Source organism: Manis javanica, chromosome Y (assembly GCF_040802235.1).
Source record: "Manis javanica isolate MJ-LG chromosome Y, MJ_LKY, whole genome shotgun sequence".
NCBI classification, from domain to species: Eukaryota; Metazoa; Chordata; class Mammalia; order Pholidota; family Manidae; genus Manis; species Manis javanica.
In genome coordinates this window covers 1,657,708-1,675,220 of record NC_133175.1, presented here as the reverse complement: position 1 = coordinate 1,675,220, position 17,513 = coordinate 1,657,708, and the positions used below count along the sequence as shown (strand labels likewise).

The window sequence follows — 17,513 nt, the reverse complement described above, 5'->3', positions numbered from 1 at the left end:
ATGTTCTGATCAGAAATTGTGTGTGATTTAAATAATTCAATCCCATTTCCCTATAACAAAAGGAACTGTCTAAATAAGTGGTATTTTTAAAACACTACGTCAGCTTATGTTTTGCTAATAGTTGTGCTTTTAGGTAAATGCATAATTCACAGTCAAAACAACATACAATTTGATATTAAACTCATCTGTCCACAGTTGGCTAAAGTTTTCTTTGTTTCTTGATAGTCTAAAATTCTAAATAATATTTCAGAGTTAAGGAAAGTTCACTGAATGACATATCTAGTTCAAAAAAAAATAAAGCAGCATTTATAATAGCTTTAAGGCTTTAACCCTGCCTTATTTTAGGTTCCAAAGGTTTTGTCAATTTAGTATAAAACATATGAAATGTGACTTTTCTTAGAATGGGTCCTAGAAGTAGTATGCTTCATCAACAAGACAGTTTATTAGCACTAAGATGAAGAGGTAAATTAAGACTTCAGGCTAGGATACCATGTGCTCAAATATAAATTTAAAGACATGAAAAATTTTTATGATATAAAGAGGTACAGATTTTGAAAGTGGTATTTCTCTTCTACATTTTCTTTTAGTTGGGACAGGTAAAAGAGGGATTATAAGTTGCTTGAAACAATTCTTTCAAAGTAATCACTCTCATCCTTACCAAATGGAAGAAGGTAACACTGCATTCTGAAAAACGAAGTTCTACCTGGGAACAGAAAAATGTTCCTAATCATGATCTGTCAGAAATGAAACAAAGATAAAGCATTTACAAATGAAAGATTTTTTATTAAATTATTGACGACATGATTAAATCTTTTTCTTAAGAAAAGCACATTACTTTTGGCATTTTTATATATTCTTACGAGTTGCCAAGCATGGGAAATACTACATTTATTTGTCTTGGAAAGACAACTTCACATTTTTCGTTCACTTTCCACACTATTTGGTCCAAGTTCCTCCTTAAATAGTAAATATTAACAGAGATTTATGAAGAAAGCTTATTCACATAAAGATTATTTTTAAATAAAAACTACTGATATTTATCAGTGCTAATACAGTTTGCCTAACAAATAAATCTTGGAGTACAAGATTAGAAGACTGAAAAATGTAAAGAAAATCTACAGTCTAGAATTGTACGTAGTAAAAACAAGAAGAAATATAAATACACTACTAATGCCAAGACTGTACAAACATAATCTGCTATGGCTTGTAATTGAAGACAAAACATTTAAAAAGACAATCTTATTAGGACTTATTATGAATCCTTATTATGAATATATTGTTTATGTATAAGTTAACTGTAATTTAAACATACACTGTAATGGTAGTCCTCAAATGTTCTTACCTCAAGTCCTCTTTTACTTTTAAAAATCACTGGTGAAACCCAAGAATTTGCACTAATTAGGATATCTCTATGGGTAATAACTGTATTAGAAAGTTAAACTGAGAATACTGCAAATACCAAATTCAAGTTATATTATTTAATAAAAATAATTGTTCAATATATTAAATTTAAAATAGTAACAAATGATAAAAATTTTCAGTTAAATCAAGTTCTAGAGATCCAATATAAAGCATAGTGATTACAGTTGACACTGCTACACTAAATACTTGAAAGTTGCTGAGAGGAGATACTTAAATGTTTTCACCATAAAAAGGAAATGGTAATTATATGAGGTGATGAATGTGTTAGCTAGCTAATGCCACTGTCATAATCTTTCAGCATATATAAATGTTATCAAATCAGCACATTGTACTTATGAGACTTCACAATGTATCTCAAAAAGCATTTAAATAATTCATATAGTAAAAAGGGAAATAGAGTAATAATAACTTAAACACATCTATTAAGTGCTACAATATGCCTAAACATCCAGGTGAAACCAAAAGAGAAACAAGAGGAAACCGGAATTGGATGGGGGGCTTGTAAGATCCTAGAAAGCAACAATTCAGATACAGGCACATGAAAAGATGCTCCACATAGGTAATTATCAGGAAAATGCAAACTAAAACCACAATGAGATATCACCTCACATCAGTTAGGATGAAAACATAGCAGAGACTAGGAACCACAAATGCTGGCAAGGATGTGAAGATAGGGGACCCTCCTACACTGCTGGTGGGAATGTACACTAGTTCAAACATTGTGCAAAGCAGTAAGGAGGTTCTTCAAAAAACTAAAAATAGAAATACCATTTGACCCAGAAATTCCACTCCTGGCATTTACCCTAAGAATACAGGACCCCAGATTCAAAAAGATAGCTGCACCCCTATGTTTATCGCAGCACTATTTGCATCTATTTGCAATGACAAGAAATAGAAGCGACCTAAGTGTCCATCAGTAGATGAATGGATAAGGAAGATGTGGTACATATACACAATGGAATATTACTCAGCCATAAGAAGAAAACAAATCCTACCATCCTATTTGCAACATGGATGGAGCTAGTGGGTATTATGCTCAGTGAAATAAGCCAGGCAGAGAAAGACAAGTACCAAATGATTTCACTCATCTGTGGAGTATAAGAACAAAGGAAAACTGAAGGAACAAAACAGCAGCAGAAGCACAGAACCTAAGAATGGACTAGAAGTTACCAAAGGGAAAGAGACTGGGGAGGAGGGATGGGAAGGGAGGGAAAAGGGGGAATGGGGGGAATAAAGGGGGCATTATGATAAGCATGTATAATGTGGGTGCGGTACAGGGAGGGCTGTACAACACAGAGAAGACAAGTAGTGATTCTACAACATTGTACTATGCTGATGGACAATGACTGCAATGAGGAATGTGGGAGGAACCTGGTGATGGGGGGCGTCTAGTAAACATAACGTTCCTCATGTAATTGTGGAGAAATGATAACAAAAAATTAATAACAAGATATTAAAATTTTTAATTAGAATGTAATCTGAACTTATTGATATTAAACCCATATCTTGTCTTGTTAGTTTATAATTTCTGGGTTAAAACTTCAAAAATATAAAACATTAATGACAATATGTACAATAATATACCACACCCAATTTTATTAAATGCTAATGATTAATTAAAAAGCCATTCAGTTTATATTAAATATACCTCACTGACTAATGGAGTGATGTCACCACAAATGGTGACAGAACCCATCCCTACACTAAATGACAACTAGGCTGGCCAAAACAAGAGGGGGTCAAAATCAGCTTTTTCAGAACTCTGGAATCTAACCAAAAAGGAGAAAGATGCTGCTACATTTCAGTAATTGATCTTTGTGGTGTTGAATCACCCACTTACTATAGTGACAGCAAATCCAGTGTTTGCTGGGAACAGACCAGGAGTACAGACCTTGTTCTCACGGAATTGTAGATGTGTTTCCACTCTGGGGCTTGTCTTTGTGCCTCCTGCTTTGGAGTCTACTCAAGAGACGGAGCTACCTAGGGAACTTTCTCAAAAATTAAGAGGCAAATATTCTAGGCTTAGCCATCTGAGGCAAAAGATAACTAATGGGACAAGGAACGTGTAGAATATCCTAGAAAGGATCAGAGGTTTGGAAAGATAAGCATGAAGAAGTAATTGTTTTGAACAGCTTCCTGTGTATTACTAGGAAATCAAGGAGGCCACAGATATGCCCAGGGCTGTCAGAAAAAACATGAAGAACCCCTAATTTCACTTCAGGCTTACCTTCAGGATATGCCCAAGTGGACCGACAGAAAGCAGAACAGTAAAGAGCATGGCTAAAAATGAGTGAAGGCCCCAACACAAATCCAATCTTAAAAACAGGGAAATGGAAATGTTTGTTTGGCTGTAGGATTGAAGCAAATTTCAGTAAAAAGACTGGTTGACTGTAAGTTAATGAAACAAGAATGTCAAAGGCCCACACACATAACAAAGAACTATCGTCTTTAAAAAAATGGCACAGAAAGGTGATTAGAAAGCAAATACCTTGCACACAAACAAAGCAGTAGCTTTTTTCTTCCTTGGGATAAAGGCAGAACTTGATCTTCCGAGTGGCCACATTACAATACCCAGTACTTTCATTTGCAATGGAACGGACGCTGGCGCCTACACCTTGTAGGCTACACCTAGGAACGCTGAGGAGCCCCTCCACGCCTGGGTTTCCCCTCGGCGGACATGTTTGGCAATGATTTTTTTATTATTTTTCTATCATTAATGTACAATTACACGAACAACATTATGGTTACTAGACACATCTCACGCTTGTGCCAAGGTCAGGGGACCATCCAGAGATGGAGTTCGCAGAAGGTGCCACGCGAGCGAGGAAGACAGGGAAGTCATGTGTGCTACAAAGGCACCGTGTGCTTTGCCCCGCATGCGGATTTGCCCTGTTCCCTGCCAGAGAGACGGCAAGTCATACCTTGAGGTAGGGTTGGGGAAGCAGAGGGTGGCGCTGCCCGCCTAGCGCGAGTTCTTGGTGCTGAGGCAGTAGTAGTCAGCAGGACCCACTCTGGGGATCGTGACTCGGGGTCTTTAGCACTCCCTGGCAGCTGCAAGGACATTTGAAGAGAGGCGAAAGACGGTAAAGCACAGAGTGCCAGTCGGGCGGAAAGAAAAGAAAGTAAAAGGGTGGCAGGGAGGAAAGGCACGGGACGCGTTAAATATCAGATCCTGCAGCTGGTCCCGCTCATGGTCAGGTGAAAGGGATTTTAGCGTCACTGCCCAGGCTGGATTTCCTGATCGTTTCAACTGTGAGGACCCCATGGCTGCACCAGCTCCCATCTGCATGCAGGGGTGTGGGAAATTGTTTGGGGGTTTGTATGGCCCTCAGCTATATTCTTCATCTTCCTAGACCTCTATTTGCACCACCCGTGGCGCCCGAGGATGTGGAGGGCTCTCTGGACCGGGGCGGGTGGGCCCATTAGCACTCACAGGTACATGAAGGAAGTTGGATGCCTGCCGGAGGCACCCTTTTGAGTGAGATAGTTAGGGATGGTGGAGCACCTACACGATAGGAAGTCAGAAGGTGTAGAGTGGGACTTGCTGAGTGACGCACAACTTGGGGTAAAAGCAGATTAGGCCTGTGATTGGTCCTTTGTTAGATATGCTCTGCCTAGATTGGCGCCCAAATCCTTCCTGCCAAATATTGGCCATTAAATTAGAGCGCATGTGTGCCAGGTCCTATAGATCATTCGGTTGGTGACTGGTAGACTGTAGCTGCTTGGCTTGCTCTTTTCCATTTGCTGCGGCCACAGCTCCAGCTCTGTTACACACGGCGTTTGATGCGAGGTCGTGGCTAATCGGTGTTCCCAGCAGTCCGAATGTCCTGTTTCCAGGGAAGTGGCCGGGAAGGCGCAGAGGTCCACGCCCGCCATGGTGCTGAAGGTGGTGAGGTGTTCCCGCAGGCCACAGCTGGCCGTGGGACCCGGAAGAACAACCCCTTCAGGTTTGCGGCGGGACTGAGATGTGAGACACCATGCGCGACAGAGACGGTGCCGCGACATCCCTTGCGGCCGATGGTGGATGTGTTGGAGGACAAGGAGCAGTATCATGACGAGTTGGAGGGTCATGATGTGGAGATGACGTGGTTCATGGGCGAGAAGGGCCAAGGGTATTGGGAGGATATGGAGCACGAGGAAGACGACGAGTATGAGGAAGTCACGGACGAGGAAGTCTGGAATGTGTATGATGATGAGGAGGAAGAAGAGTATTTGGAAGAAGTGGAGCAGGATGATAAGGAAGCGAATGATGATACAGAGAGGTCTAAGTCGAGGAGGAGGAAGAAGAAGAAGCGGTCAAGTAGGAAGATGAGGAAGTGAGGGAGCGACCATAGAGGTGAAGAATTCTGATTTCAATTGGACAAAACTAAGAGGTGTGGACGATGACCTTGTTTGTTTGAAGTGTTACTTCATTAGAAATGTTAATGTGTATATGTGTGTGTGTATGAGTGTGTGTGTATTTTGAGTGTTTATTGGTATAGTTACAGAAAACATTTCATTCAATATACTTTTGATTTTAAAAAGATTTGATTCCTGTCCCATTTGAACTGGTTAATGAAAGGACACTTTATTTCATATTATAAATCACTTAGTCTTTATTGACTGTTCTCTTTCAAGCAGTATCTCTAGGGGTTCAGTGGTTCCTTGCGGCTCCCACACAGAATGTGAATTCCTTCAGACTGGGCCAAAACTGAACATAACTGCTGACTTGCTGGATGCTTAGGTGCCGTTTTTTTGCGGAATTCCAGGACTTCGTAGTGCATAACAGAAAATAGAAGTTTTTCTTAGCTTTCGCCGAAATCAGAGGATTAAATAAGGATGAAGAAAATATAATCAATTACACAGGAGATGACATTTTTTCTTTCCAGGTGTATATTCATCCAATCCCAGTGTCTTTTGCAATACTCACCTCTCATGAGGGACCAACTAGGAAGCCAGCAGTCATGTAGTTGCATGTTTTTTTCTTATTCCAGGCTCTCCTCTAGGCACATAGGAAGCACCAGTGGTTGAAAGTGCAGTGGTTGCTTCAGGAAGATTAACCCAGGTCCTAAAGGTCCCTAGGGACTTTGGTAGGGCATGGCATGGCCAATGCTTACTCTTTGAGCTTGGGCAGGTCCTGAAGACCAATAAGCCCCACCTGCACCAGGGCCAGAGTTTCTGAGTTTTCCTGAGGGAGAAAATGTAACAAGCATTTTGTTATTACATACTTGAACATGTAAAAGATATCTGAAGGTTAGAGAAATCAATGTAGTCCAGGTAATCATTAAAGTACTACTCCTATTTTCCTTCTCTGTTTGTTTGCAATACATGTCTTACCAAGTACAATATATTTAGATATCTTCAGATATAAGAAGGTATATGTTATGATGCAATCTATGTTCTTGAAATTCCTAATTTAAATCAAATTATAATGCATTTACAGTGTTTAACATTTAGTGATATAAACCTTGAAATTCATGTTGAAATATCCCACGTTCAAGGCATGAGACTTTAGACAGTTACTCCCTCGAGCCTTATTTCCTTGTCTCTGATAGTAGATTTATTTCATTAATGTTAAGACAAGAAATAAAATTATATAACCTAAATAATATTTTGAGAAAGTTATTCTAGAGATTAATAAATTGAGCTTTAAGAAATAAGACGTTTGAAGTAATAACAGGAAAGTTCACACTAACGTAGGTTATGATTTAAGCTATAAATACTTTCCATCACTTTTAAGAAAAATTATATAAAATAACATTACAAACTTATTGATTTCAATCCTGAAATCATTCCTAAAAACAGCTACGCATTAATTTAGATAAACAGAATAATACAAGGAGATACAAATAATATATACTTTCTCTTTAGCTAAAGAAATATACCAGATGTGAATATGGTAAGACACACTAATGTTGCCTCCTGTAGCTAAAGAATAGTATGTACCTTCTTCAAAGGAAATCATTAAAAATCTCAAAGTTTGTATATCTTATATTAAAATTAGGCTTGGAATCACTTCCTCAGACTTAGATGAAATTTGCACACCTAACTGTGGTAAGTATCCATTGTTCATTCAGTGTAGAGCCAGCACAGAAATGAGAGTTTCACAGAAACCACCCATGGGAATTCATTCACTTATGCTTCCCAGCAGTTGGAACAATGAGGGTCCAAGGCCAGGGCATAATCCACACTCTGAAGAAGGAATTCATATATGAAATAGGGTGAAGTTACTGTTACTACCCTACTTTCCCTGAATATTTTGATTTCTGATTTTTAGATTTTAGGCAATTGCTTGTAAATGTTCAGTTTGGGAAAAGGTTTGGAAATAATGCTTTTAATCCTACAAAGTTAGGTAAGGTAAGAGAGGTTGCTCACTATCTCTGAGAATAATGTGAAGTAACTCCTTCATTCCTCTAGAGGAATAATAAGCCATTTCTAAATATTAAAAGTGTTTTGTATATTTTATTCTGCAAGGAACTGTGTTTACAAAACAGGTAAAACCATTTTTGCCAAAAACAAGATATTCTTCTCTAATACGCATGACATCTCTTAAGATTATAGTATTCATTCTTCCCCTTATGATCCAGATAATAATTTTAATTTGTTCCTGCTGCAGTTTGAAAATATGACCCCTGGCTCACTCTAACAATGGTTTAGGCTCCAAATACAGGCCTTGGTCCCAAGGATAATAATAGATTATTAGGTTGAACTTGCTTGTGGTTTCATAAAAAATAACAGCTGTCTTGAGGGGCCAGAAAGCCTGGAGACTCTTTCCAAACTATACCCTGTTGACATTCAGCCAAGGAAATACTGAGTTCTGAGTATCTGATCAGATCTTGTTCAGGCTGATTAGACTTGGTTCCAGACTGAGATCCAGCCATCAGAGAAGGTTGCTTTGTTAAAAGTGTAGCTGGAGCAACACTCAGGGATGAAAAAGAATGACAAAGAAAGGTCTCTTCAGTAAATGTAGAAAAAGATAGTTCCTGACAAGAACTGTCAGAAGAGGGTAAGGGCAGGATAACAGGAGAGATGAAGGCAACTGGATAAAGAATGGAACAAGAAGGGAAAATACAGGATGAAGAGAAAGTACAAGAAGAAAAAACTTGACAGGGAATGGATAATGTACATGGGGATGGGAGATAACAGGGAGCAAGAAAGGAAAACGATGAAGAAAGAGAAGTTGATGGGTTATCATGGCTTTCTACTGTTTTGGTAATTTGTAATTTACTGTCAAAGTTCAGGTAACCAGCTCTTCCAGGAAGCAAACTACTTGAAAGAGTAAGAAGAATGCTTGTGAACTCACTTGCTTGGAGAGAATTGATTTGCTCTTGGCTTTCTATTGTAGCTCTCAGTTGACAAAGATGTAAAATACTTACAGGGGAAAGGAACAGTTTCTACTGGTAAAAAAGGTAGACGTTTAGACCAGGAGCCAAAATTACTAGTAAGTAGGGTTGCTCCATTTGGCTCAACTTCAGAAGAAGCTGATGTAACTCTATGAGTTTTATAATGGATATCAGTTCTAATTTCTATTACAGGCTGTATCCATGTTCTGACCTTGTCAAATTTAGTACTAGCAAAGTATGTAATTATATCAGTTCCAGGGTGAGCCCAGGATCTTACTACTTGGGTTCCAAACAAGATCAAAGGATGAACTATATCAACTTCAGGCTGGAGCCAGGAGTTGAAAAGTTGAGATTCTGAATGAGTTGATGGTCTGACTTTATTCATTTGAATGTGGGACCAAGATATGACTGTATCAGCATCCACCATGATCCAGGGTCTTACTTCTTGGATTTCAGGTTGTCTTATTACTCCAGAAGCTTCAGTATGGGTCGAGGAGTAGACTTGTAAGGTTTCAGACTGTGTGCATGGTTTGATTGTAGCAGCTTCAAGGTGGATCCAGGTTGCTGTGGTACTGGTTTCGATCTTGGTCCAGGATCTGATTGAATTAATTTCATACTGAGTCTTAGGACTGATTATACTAATTTCGATTTGGGTCCAGGCATATGTTTTTAGAGATTCAGATTGAGACCTGAGTCAGCAACTGGAATGTGACTGTGTTTGCTTCAGTCCAGGTATCGACTGTTTGAAATTCAGCTTGGGTCCCTGACTTTATTGTATCAATTTCATATTGGGTCCAGAGTCTGACATATTGGTTTCACCTTGGATCCACTAATGAACAGTGTGCCATTCCTTTTGGATCCAGGTAGTAACTACTGGAGGTTGAGGTTGAATCCTTTGTCTTAGTTATTGCATCAGTTTCAGTCTGTAACCAAGGTCTGACAGTATTAATGCCAGGCATGGTCAAGTGTTTTGCTTCTTGAATTTCACATTGGTTCATTATGGTGACTGTATTGGTTTCAGACTGTGTCCAGGGTCTGATTATAATACTTTTAGGTTGAATCCAAGGGTGAATTTACCAACTTCAGTTTGTATTCCTAGTCTTTCTGCATTGGCTTCAGAAAGTATCCAGGATTTCACAGTGTCCCTTTCAGACTGGTTCCATCAGTGGACTATATCAGTTTCAGTCTGAATTGATGATATGACTGTAAATGTTTCATGTTGGGCCAAGGGCTCTCCCTTAACAGCTCCAAATTGGGTAAAGGCACCCACTGTTTGAGATTCTGATGGTTCCCATGATCCTAGCCTTCCTATTTGTATTTTAAACCAAGATCTGCTAATATCAGCTTCAGGCTGGGACCAAATGCTGTCTACTTGAGGCAAAGGCATTGTCCACAATATCATGGTTCCAGATTCAGTCAAGGTCCACGTATTGATAATATTCAACAGAAGAGGTGCTTGATTTTCAACCTGTATCAAGGTTCGAGTAGTATCACTTTGAGGATGCAATGAAATACTCAATATATTATCTTAAGGCAGTGGCAGTGTTCCTTAGATTCTGTTTTGAGCATTGTCCCAAATATGAGTGTATCAGTAACACTTGGTGTGCAAGAATTTACTGCTGCAGATTCAGCCTGATTCCATGTGGAGGTAACAATCCCTGTAAAAAGACTTACTTGATATTCATCCTGAGTCCACATTCAAATTGTGGAAACAGCAGTCTCTGTCAAAGTCTTCACTGCTGGATATTTAGCCTGAGTCCATGGTGGTGTGACTATGGAAGCTATATCCTTTGTCCAGGTCTTTACTGTCAGAGATCCAGTTTGAGTCCATGATTGTGAATAGAATCTCTGTCCAGGAATTCATTGCAGAAGAGTGAGCCTGGGTCTATGAGTGTCTATGTCACTTTCAGACTGTGTCCAGGGTTTAACTGCTGCAGACTGAACCTGGCTCAATGGGGGGACTACTTCAAAATCAGACTGTGCCCAGGGATTTACTGTTGAAGTTTCAGCCTTGGCCCATAATGTCACTGTTGAAGTTAATGGCTGTGTCCAAAGGATATATGTTTGGAATTCATCTAAGGGTGACTGTGTGACTCTATCAGCCACAATCTCTATTCAGGGACTTACTGCTGGAGAAAATCCCATGGTCCATGGTATGACTATTTCAGAAATAGCTTTTTCCAAGACATTGTCTTCTGGAGATTCAGCCTGGATCCATGGTAGGACTGCATCAGCTTCAATCCTTGTCCAAGGAGTTATTGCTGGAGTAATAGCCTGAGTAAACAGTGTGACTATATCAGACACAGACTGCACCAAGGGATATACTGCACCAAGGGAGATGCATTTTGGGTCAACTTTTTGACTATTTCCATCACAGACTGTAGCCAATGGTTATGTAAACTTGGCCACATACCACAACGTGACTACACTAGCTATAGCCATTGTTAAGGGACTTACTACTGCAGTGACATCCTGAGACCCTAGGGAGACTATGTTATTTTCAGACCATGTCCAGGGATCCACTACAAGAGACTCATCCTGGATCCATGGTGTGACTGGACAAGGTACAGCCATTGTTACAGGATTCAAGGTAAGAGATTCAACCAGGTTAAGGAATTCATTCCAGATGAGTGAGACTGTGTCATTTTCAGATTGTGTTCAAAGATTTGCTGATGGAGATTCAACATAGGACAGTGACATAAATGTGTCAGTTGCAGAATGGATCCAGAGATTTACTACAGCAGATGCAGCCTGGGTCCATGCATCAATTTCAAATAGGGCCCAGGGATTTACTGCTAAAAAGCACTCTGGGTCCATAATGTGACTGTATGAATTATATCCTCTGTGAAAAAATTTATGATTTCAGAATCTTCTTGGGATCATAGTGGTATAGATTAGCTTCAGGAGTTGTCCAGGAATTTACTGAAATATATTTGGCCAGGTTCATTGATGTTACAAGATCAGATAAGGCATTCATCCAGGGATTTATTGCTGGAGACTGAGACATAGTTATAGGTGTTATTGTGTCAGCTATAGGTTGTGTACAAGCATTTTACTTTAAGAGATTTAGCTTTAGTCCACTGTGTGACTGTATCAGATACTGCCTGTATCCTAGTCATTACTGTTGGAGATTCAGCCTGTGTTAGTTGTGTGCACCCAATACAGGAGCACCAACATATGTGAAACAATAATCACAGAATTAAAGGAGATTTCAGAAATTATTTCTTCAAAGACACTTTCCATCCCTTGTTGAGGTGTGTGAGCTCTTTATATATTTTGGATGTCAATATATGTGTTAGTGTGTCAACTTCAGGCTGAATCCAAGGATCGATCCACCAACTTTGTCCATGGCTTTACTGTTACAAATTCAGTCTGAGTCCATGGTATGACAGTAAAAGCTACACCTTTTGTCTAAGGATTTAATACTGGAGATTCAGTTGGCTTCACAGTCTGCTTAGATCAGCCAAAGGATCTGTCCAGGTCTCCACTACAGGAAGTTCATGCTGGGTAAATGGTATGCCTATAACAGATACAGTTTGTGCCCATTCCTTTACTACTGGAGTTTCCATTTGGGTCCCCTGTGTAACACTATCAGACACAGGCTCTTTCCAGGGATTTATTGCTGGGGATCCAGCCTGGGTCAACAGTGTGCCTAAGGAAGCTACAGTTTCTGTCCAAGGATTTACTAAAGATTCAGCTTGCATCCATAATGTAACTGAATCAGTTTAAGCCTCTCTCCAGAGATTTACTGCTGCAGATTCAGCCTGAGTCCATGGTGGAACTAGGTCAGTTACAGGTTGCATCCATAAGTTTATTCCTAGAGCTTCTGTCTGAGTCCTTCAGATTGTTGCCTGGGGATTTACTTCTTGATTTCCTTTCCTGGTTCATGTTGAGAGTTTCAGACTGTCTCTAGGAATTTACTGCTAAAGATTCTCTTGGGATGCAAGCTGAGACTGTGACAGTTTCAGACTTTGTCCAGGAACACAGTGATGGAGACTCAGGTTACTGACTACACAGTGTGACTATATCAGCTATAGGCAGTGTCAATAAATTTATTATTAGAGATTCAGCCTGGGTCCATTGTGTGACTCTCCCAGTTACAATGTCTATCCAGGTATTTATTGCTGGAGAGGCAGCCAAGGTCCAGGATATAAAGGAGTCAGTTTCAGTTTGTGTCCAGGGATTTACTGCTGGAGATTCAGCCTGTGAACATGGTATAACTGTATCAAACATAGGATGTGTCAAGGGTTATAGTTCTATAAATTCGGACTTTGCCCATCTTGCATCAGGTAACATCTCTGTCCAATGGTTTACTGCTAGAATTTCAGCCTGGGTTTACAGTGTGGCTGTTTCCATTTCAGACTGTGTCCAGGTGTTTATTTCTGGATACCCAGCCTGATTCTCCTGTGTTAACATACCAGATTCATTTTGTTCCCTGGGGTTGATTATACCAATGTCTAGCTGAATCTATGGTCTCATTGTCTCAGCTTTAGACTGAATCCACAATATAACTTTATCACCTTCAAGCTCATCCCAGGGCTTTATACATATTTTGTTGAATCCAGGCTCTTAACATTACCAGGTTCATTCCAAGGTTGACTATTTCTATTTCATAATGTACCCAGTGGTGGGCTGATTGGTGTTCTGGCTCTCTTCACAGTATGAATACCTCTATTTGTGTCTGGAACCAATGTTTGATATTGTCACCCTCTGAATGAGACCAAGGTCTGGCTATGTCACCCTCAGGAGGGATCCTGGAGTGTGCTGTTTTAAATTCTGTTGTCATCCAAGGTATGAATATATCCATTTGAGTATGCAACCAAGATCTGATTCTGTTAGCTTCAGGGTCAGACTAAGAAATGATTGATTGAAATTCACGGTGGCTCCAGCTTTTAATTACATCAGCTTGTGTCTGCCACCAAAGTCTGACTGCATCAGCTTCACTTCTTGTCCAGGGTGTAACTATATTAACTTTAGAGTGTGTCCACATTCTGAATGTATATGTTTCAGGCTTTGTTTGTCGTTGGATGTTACCAGCTTCAGAGTGAGACTGTGAACTGACTGTGTCAACTTCAGGCTGAATCCAAGGGTGGAGTGTTTTAAAGGCTGGTTGGGTTGTTGGTTACGTTTGATAAGATTTAGTCTAGAGTCAAGATCTGGCTGCACCAGCTTCAAGCTGATCCCAGGGTCTGACCGTTTCTTTTTCATAGTGGGTCCAGGATTTTAATTTACCTTCTTCTGTTTGGGTCCAATGTTCATCTTCATTTTCTTCAGTCTGGGTTCTGAGTCTATTTGAAATTTAGGCTGAATCCAGGATCTGATTCTTTTTGTTTTATTTTGTAACCATTGTCTGATTGTATCAGCTCTCAGATAAGTCTTCCTGTTTGAGTTTTTACTGAGTCCAGGTTTGGACTAAGTCAGCTTCATACTGAATCCAGGGTCTAATCATATCAACTTGGGAGTAAAGGAGAGGCTCAATTACTTTTGTAGTAGTATGCAACAAGAGCCATGTTGGATGTGTAGTCTGCATCTGAGATTTGACTATAATAGACTCCGTTTGAGATCATGCGAACTGATTCTTAGTGAACTGATTCTCCCCATTTGACTTGAGGGAATGATCATATTGGCCTTATATTGGGTTCAAGACCTAACAGCATTGCTTGCAGATGGAGCCCAATAAAAGAGCTTATTAAGTGCCAGGGAAACCCAAAATTGAGTTGACTTACATTCGGGGAGGATCAAGTATTCATCTCTCTTTTCAATAGGTACTTGGGATCCAGGTATATTTAAGACTGCGGGAAACCAGTGCTCCGAGGTATGGGTTTCTCTAGGATACTGGAATCCATCTGTATTTATTGTGGAATGAGCCCAGAATTCAATTTTATTAACTATTGAAGGGATCGATGGATGCAGGTTATAAGTCACTGGTTTAACAGCAGTGCTAACTACCAGTTATATGGTATATTTGGATTTTAACACTCTCTTCATTGGACTGAGTCTGCATCACTGTTTCTGTTCATCAGATACAGAATGTGTCCAGGGCCCCATGTCAGTTGTAATTTCTAGGCAGGATCCAGCTAGCAGTTGACCATGGAAAGGAAGCTTACTTACTAGACTGAATTTGATAATGGACAGTACTAATTTCAGAAGGAACCTTGAGTCTATGTATGTCACTTGAAAAAAGAATCCAGAATCCATCAGCATTAACTAATGGTAAAGTATGAAACCCAACTATACCAGATAAAGATTTAACCCACAACATTACTGAATCAGTCACAGTTTGATACTGATACTTTATTGCATCTGTGAGGAAGGTCCCAAGGTTTAGTTATGTCAGCTACTGGAGGGTTCTGGAATCCAGAAGGAACCAAAGATTCAGAAATGTCAGCTTCTGGGACACACAGAGCTCAACTATTTCAGAAGGATCCTATTGTAATAGGAGAGGTCTAAGATTGTACCATTGGGAATCTGCTAGCTGTGGAAAGCTGACTACTTTGAAAGAATAACTGTCTACCACAAGGAAATAGTCTGTATTATTTCAACCAAAACATAGTAGAAGAGGATTCCAGCATTGTCTGTTCAGTGGGAAAGTACCTAATCTCCTCCTCTATGACTGTGTAGAGAATCCATGGGAGTTCAAACAGCAGTTCTCCTGTTCAGGCCAAGACTGTCTTCTGTATCATGTTCTACCCCAGGAGGAAAAACACAATACAGGGAAAAATAGAATCCAGTGGTTTCTGAGATACCTTGATAACCCTGACATAGCCAGAGCTTGGTCTCATTCAGAGGCTGACAGTGGCAAACATTGGTTCCAGACTCAAATAGAGGTATTCATACTGTGGACAGAGCCAGTACACCAATCAGCCCACCACTGGGTACAGTTTGAAATAGAAATGCTCAAGCCTTGGAACGAACCTGGTAATGGAAGAGCCTGGATACAACAAGTTTGTTTTTACGTACTTTATTGTTTATGATGCAGTTGTAAAGGGCAGTGTTTTCATAATCTCTCTTCCCAGTGGTTGGTTATTCGTGAACAGAAGCAAATGACTTTTGTACATTGATTTCATATCCTGCAAGTTTATTGAATTCCTTTTCAGTTCTAACAGGTGTTTTGTGGAGTGCTGTGGAAATTGGTATTAAAAACTATCCAAGATAGGTATGGGACTGTCTTGATGACAATAACAGGGTCATTATAGGACACTGAGGACTCAGTGACAAGGTCTGCTAGTTCCCAGTGGTTGCCGAAGAGACAGAAAACAGGACTACCCTGCACTACCTGAATGAGGAAACAAAGATAATCATTCATATCCATATGAATACACCTATGAGATATACAGACATTATAGTATGTAATAGTAAAAAATATATAATACAATAATATAATACATAATATATATGAATTACAATATGGATATAATTTTACAGGTTTATAAGAAAATGTATTACATATTTACCTAATAGTTCATAAATACATCAAAATATGGAGGGTTTATATATTTTCCTCCAAATGTAAGTTCCATATGACATGATGAAATGTAATAAATGTTCCATGCTGCATACATACTTCCAGGAGCTTCAGCATAGGACTTAGGTATAAGTAAGTTTAACTCTGGTTAAAAGAGCAAAACTAAATGCTAGGGGATATTTAGAGAAAACGACCAAATCTTTAAAAAATAAACTATATGTTAACATGTTAGTTTGGATAAAACTTATTCCCTCAGCTGAGCGTTTATATAATTGAATATGATTATTATATTCATCCTTACCACCTTCACTATTTCGGGCTCTAATTTAAGCCATAATTTTTTGTTTTCATCATACACTTGTTTTCAAGTCATCACCATTTCTGCTTCTCACTCAAACCAAACCTTATCCGATGGTTTAATCTTCTCCCAGCAGGCAGAATACTTAGAGTAAAAGCCAAAGTCTTTATTATATTCTTGTCTGAACTCTCGACATTTTTCCTTTGTGCTTTTTGCTACCATCATGACTGCTTTATTCTAGTCTCTAAAATTTTTCACAAATAGTTTCCACTGCTTTAAGTGTTCTGCCCTCAAATATTCACATGGATTGATTCCTTAAGGGCTTTGGGTCTTGGCTCGAAAGAGTGATTTTTATTAACTCTTCTGTTCGGCTCCTGTTTTTGACAGCACATTTTCAACAAGTGTTGTGGTTCGTCAATTTAGCCACAGGGCGGCGCCACCTTCCATGAGCGTTGAGCGCGGGTCCTGCACCGGCCACCATGCCCTCTTTGCGGGCCCGCGCGGCACATGCGCGGGCAGGCCCAGGGACTTCCACCCTGACGCTGACGAGAGCCGAGATTCCACGGGCCCCCCTGCACCCCCGGGATACCGCCGGCCGCATCCGCAGTGTCGGCTCGGTTTCCTGAGGAGCTGCGGAGGGAAAGGAGAGGAGAGACCCCCCGTGCGCCTCCTGCCGAGCGCTCCCCTCCAGGGGCCCGGAGAGGAAGGGCCCGCGGCGGGCAATGGGGTCCTTGCGGAGTGCGGGGGTGCGGAGGGCGCGGGTGCCGCGGGTGGTGTGCGGGGCGAGTTTGGGGCATGGCTGAGTCCTGGCCAGGGCTGGCGCATGGCGCCCAGCGCGTCCCCGAGTGTCTGTGTATCTGCGTCGGGCACCCCGCCCCCCGTGCGTTGGGAGGATCGGCCGCGCCTGCGGGACGCCCTCCGGGCTCCAGGCCTCCTTCCTAACGAGGCTCTGAGACGGGAGTGAGGTGGAGGGATCTTCGTTGCTGCATGGCCCGCTTACCCGGGG

General features: G+C 40.5%; 3 pseudogenes; all 3 read right to left on the bottom strand.

Annotated features, from left to right (window-relative positions):
• Positions 1-6,055: 6,055 nt before the first annotated feature.
• LOC118967656 (uncharacterized) lies at positions 6,056-9,742 on the bottom strand (annotated as a pseudogene).
• Positions 9,743-10,604: 862 nt separating this feature from the next.
• Positions 10,605-11,318, bottom strand: LOC140847573 (uncharacterized; annotated as a pseudogene).
• A 1,335-nt stretch (positions 11,319-12,653) lies between these two features.
• LOC140847572 (uncharacterized) lies at positions 12,654-16,729 on the bottom strand (annotated as a pseudogene).
• Positions 16,730-17,513: the final 784 nt, after the last annotated feature.